Consider the following 5462-nt stretch of genomic DNA (forward strand, 5'->3'; position numbering starts at 1 on the left):
GTAGCTCTTGATTTCTCCTCTCTTCGGAGCCATTCAGGAGAAGGAGGGTCGGTAGGTGGGTCTTTTATTATGGGGTCCCATAAATCTTCTCTCCGGAGTAGCATTTCCATTTTAACACACCAACTTGCATAATTCTTCTCTGTTAGCCTCTCCAGTGGCATACTGGAACTTAGAGACATAGCCATTTTAAAACTTGGTACTCCCCCTTGCTGCTGTTAAATTTCTGCTGCTTTCACAAACCACTCAGCCAGACACAGTATTCACAGCTCCAATTCACTTCTGGGTTACTTTCAAAAAAAACACTGAGTTTAAAGTTGCTCTTTTCTGCTATCTGCTGACCTTAGCATGCCTGGGCTTGACTTATTTATTTATATAACTCCAGCAATGTAAATGCCTGGGCCCATGACCTTTTGTTAGGGTTTTTTCTTTTGAAACAGAGTGACACAGTGGATTCACCCTTTAAACCTATGAGCTGGAACAAATTTCTTACGCTAGGTTTAAGGATGAGTAGCTTTACTTTTCATATTAGCAGCATATGAACAACTTGTATTCCTTTCATACATACAGTTCTAAGTTATATTCTTTTCCTCTGCAAAGAGTCCTTTTTCCTTCTTTCCTTTGTAAAAGTTTTTCTTGAATACCTTCAGGCTGAACTTGCTTGAGGTCTTCGCTCTTGCAGCCACCGAACGACGAGATAACAGCTTCCCAAACAAACTCCCACAGCAGCATGTACATTCCACCTCCTATTCACTTCCGCCCCACAACTCTGTTTGAGACACTCCCCTATTTAAATGGTTAACAGGCTGACACTGAATGATTCAGCGTTTCTTGTGCCTTAGTTTTAAACACCTGCTTTTAGATTGGTTCAATCTTTTGCCTAATTCATTCTTCAGTGAATTTATTCTTTGTAAAATAACACATACAATACAAATACTAACACGGAGTTGGATACGTCTGAAGCAGAGACACACGGCACACTCAGTGAAGTCCCGGTTGGGAAAGGCAAGTATGTTTTTGGCACACTCACGGGAACTTTGTTGTTAAACATGGGGCATGATGGAGGGGGCACAAAATTATGCATGGAGTGGAGAAAGAGGAGAAGGAGACATTTTTCTCCCTCTCTCGTAATACTAGAACCCGGTGGGGTCATCCCATGAAGCTGACTGGTGGGAGGTTCAGGACAGATCAAAGGAAGGACTTCTTCACACAGCGCATAATTAAATTATGGATGTGGTGATGGCCACCAAGTTGGATGGCTTTAAAAGATGGTTGGATAAATTCCTGGAGGAGGAGGCTATCCATGGCTACAAGTCCTGATGGTTATTTATTACCTCCAGTGTCACATGCAGCATACCTAGGCACACCACTTGCTGGTGAACATGGCTGGGAGGGCGCTGATGCATGTGGGCTTTCCATAAGTTTCTGGTTAGCTGCTGTGTGAACAGAATGTCAGACGAGATAAGCCCGTGGCTTGATCCAGCAGGGCTCTTCTTACATTTCTAATGGCCGTGCTTCCCTTCTGCCACATAGGAATGTGTGGTAGTGTTGACTAAAGAGTGTAGTTTCCTCTTCACGAAGTAACCACCCAGCCTACACACCCAACACTCAGCAGCTTTGATGAGGGGTTAATGCTTCCAGGTCAGAGGGTATGGGAGTCCAGGCAGGCGTGAGCTCCAGCTCTGTTCAACCACCACTACAATTGTTGTGAAGGTTGGAAGATTCCACCCGCACATCTGCCTCCGTGTTAGTTCCAGAAAAGGGAAGGCTTCCAAAACAGATTAGGCAGATTGATCGCACATGACTATCTGCGGCTAACACTACTAGACACAGAGGAAAATAGAGCTTCCATGTTCAGGGCTTGAAAAACGCCTGCCTGAAACCCTGGGGAACCGTTGCTGCCCGTCAACGTTGACAGTACTGGGCTAGGTGGACCAAGAGTCTGACTCAGTGCTATGCAGCTTCCTAGGTTCCTGTGACATAGATTGCCTGGCCCTGGCATGCCATGCCCGGGTGACGTCTGAGTTAGATTAATGCAATGCCTTATACATGGGGCTGCCTTTGAAGATGGTTCGGAATACAGATGCTGGAATTGTGACTGGCATAATGCATCTGGGGGTGGCACCAAGTTGGAGAAGAGGTGGCTGCTTTAAGGTCTTCTGCCAACTCCCTTCTCCCGTTAGAGAACAACGAAGGAAAGGTCTTTCTCAGCACTGCTTGCGAGATGCCTTTCCTAAAAACCTTTGCTTAGCACCAGCCTTGCAATGTTTTCAGCACCAAACAAAAAAGTTTCCAGGTTACCTGCGGGATCGCCTTCTCCCGTACAATCCACTCTGCACACTCAGGTCCTCTGGGAAGGGTTTATTCCAGTCAGCCACAAGTAGGCTGACCACTGTTACCCAGAGGACCTTTTCTTCTGCCGCCCCCGGACTGTGGAATGGCCTGCCGGAGGAGATCCATTGGCTTAAAACTCTCCCTGAGTTTAAGACAGCCATAAAGGCCAGTCTCTTCTGGCAGGCCTACCCAGATGAATTTTAAACCTAAGAATTTTAAGATGTTGTGATTGTTATTTTAATATTGTAACAATTTTGTATGCTTTTTTTAACCAGTTTTATGTATTGTATTGTAATTAATGTTGTTCCCCGCCTTGGTCCAGAGGGAGAGGCAGGTAAGAAATATATTTTTTAAAATTATTATTATTATTATTACCTTGGCATTTTAACCGGTTGGAAATTTGAATTCCTTTATTGATGATGGGCTGGATCCAGATTTAATGACAGAACAGACCCATTTAAATTAATGGGACTTTAGTCATGGTTAACTTCAGTCCCACTGATTTAAATGGGTCTACTCTAAGTATGACTAAATTGGCAATTCTAAAAGGACAAAGGGTAGTGTATATATATGTAAATATATAGTTCAGTGTAGTGTAAGCTCCCCCGCCCTCCCCATATGTAGCGAGCCCGTTCACATGCTCATTGTAGCTTAAACAAACCATGGTGCAGGCAGCGCGCAATTTGAATAATCACCTCCCTGGTGCAGTTTGTTGTGTCGTCCGAACCCGGGCAGGATGGCTTGTTTGATGATCAAACCACCCACCAACAACCCATGGGTTATTTAAGGATAGTTTAACTCCCAAACGACCCATGGATGACATGACAAGCTGTGCCCGGACGGTGAACATTCAGATTGAGTCTGGCACATGGCGCGGTTTAAGCAAGCCACCATGGTCGTGCAAGCCAGGTCTCAGAGTAGGACCTGAACAGAGTTCTCCCCACCCTGTTTCAGTTCTAGAATTATTTCCATCTTGTGTCCGCCATTTCCTCTCCCCAGCGTCAAAACAGCCACATTGCATCTCTGCGGCAGGCAGGAGTCCAAGGTTGTGGCATATGGATCCTTCTCTTTCGCCATCGCGCTCCCCGTAATGAATGACCCTTAAGTGCATTAAGGGAGGACAAAGATTTATAATGGCTGGAGTGGACAGGATCCAGAAACAAAGCCAGAAAGGCCATGATGGATGAGGCATCCAGGCAGAGTCTGAGCACCCTGAAGGATGGCTATTTCCCGTCCTACAAAAACTTGGCACATCCTACAGAGTGTAATGTAACAGCTGTTCAGTGACCCTCTTTTGTATAGACTGCTTGCTAATGATCAGCTGGTGCCTTCGGGCTTCACTAAATGAGCAATTTATAGCACGCTCATGATTGGCCACTCCGGGAAGTTTGTGGGTCTTTTAAAGAACCAGGACATCTCCCACAGCAAACATTGCCGTGAAAGAACCACTTTTAAATTAGTAACATCCTAAAAAAAGGTGGGATCTTCCGCCACTAGAAGGTGCTGTCTCAATTGAAGTGAATGGAGGGGAAATATTCAATTTGATCCACAAGGTCGCCCCTCTCCACCCATGTAATGCAGCCCCGGGTAAGCAATGTGATTTCCTCTTAATATAAAGACACCCTTGTGGACACTGATGGCTTGAACATGTTTTTCTGGTGGTTCATGATGGTCAGTGGCTACTAGCAAGCAAGGCATAAGTGACTAGCTTGCCATTTGTGTCCTGGCCAGCCCAGGCAGCTTTATAACTATATAGTCTCTCTGAATCCCTTCCCCACCCTGACACCCTCTGGATGTGTTGGACTAGAACTGCAACTCCCATCGGTTGATTGGAGTTGTTGTCAAACTCATCTGGAGGGTGATAGGGAAGGCTGGAATTAACTGGATATAAATCTAATACCAGAAAGGGCAAATATGATTCAGGAACCAGCAGGAGAACATTTTGACCTAATAAGGACACTATGTTAAAGAAAGGTTAATCGGGTCAGCCAAGGGAGCGTGGAACGGCCCAAACCAAACATAACAAGCAGTTCAGTTCTATCACCTGTGGACTGAATGGAGCAAACAGGTGTGTATCCCATTACAGGTGTGTATCCCAATACAGATGTGCATCCCATTACATCTCATCTCTGTGGTGTCCCCCCAACTGTGGAACAATCTCCCTCACGAGGCCCACCTGGTGCCGACGTTGTGAGTTTTTCGGTGCCAGATCAAGACTTCTCCCAGGCATTTAGCAATATGTAATGAGCCTGGGTCTGTTTTTTTGGCTCAGCGTTTCTAAAGTTGATATAGTGGTTTTAAACATATGTGAATTTTGCATGTTTTGTGGTTTTTAATTTTTGTATATTGTTCTTAAGTGTTTTATCTTATGTGAACCGCCCAGAGTGCTTCGGCTATGGGGGCGGTATATAAATGCAATAAATAAAAATAAATTAGCTTTCCAGTGCCAGGCTGTTTGAGCTATCATCAATTTTACATCCCTTCAGAGAGCCACCCTAGACAGCATCTGGGCAGGAGCAAAGGATTGCTTGGGTTCCTGGATCCCTGCCCCCTCCCCCCTCACAGCTGGTTTGGAGACAACCACACTGGCTGCCTCTCCCAACTCTCAAAAGCAGAGGATGGAAAGGGGGCGGTTCCCTGGACAGGGAAGGGAGCAAGGCCGGGGCCAGACTATTTTGCGCCCTAGGCAAGGTGAGCTACTTTCACACACACACCAAAAAATGCCAACTTTGATTTTTAAGAACATATGTTTCCTGGGGAAAAAGTAAGAAACACAAAACTTCAAACTGCTAAATTTATTTTAAAGTGCAAGAAATATGCCATGCCAATTATAGCAAACAAATTGGAAAGGAACGTCTATGGGTCTAAAATGCATTATTTAATAGGAATATCACCTCCAAATCAACCCCCCCAACTCACACACGCACGCACGCACACACTCAGCATCACTCACTCCAAACAAACACACGCATGAACACATGCATTCACTCAAAGACCCCATGCACCTCATTCACCCATACATTCTCTCTCTCTCCCTTCCGGGCGTATTCCGGAAGTCCGAACATGGAGCCGCTGGCTTCGCTTCGGCTGGGCAGGCGCGGGGCGCCATCTCGCCCGCCCAGGCCCAGCTG

This window comes from Elgaria multicarinata, chromosome 18 (genome assembly GCF_023053635.1).
Source record: "Elgaria multicarinata webbii isolate HBS135686 ecotype San Diego chromosome 18, rElgMul1.1.pri, whole genome shotgun sequence".
Taxonomy (NCBI): Eukaryota; Metazoa; Chordata; class Lepidosauria; order Squamata; family Anguidae; genus Elgaria; species Elgaria multicarinata.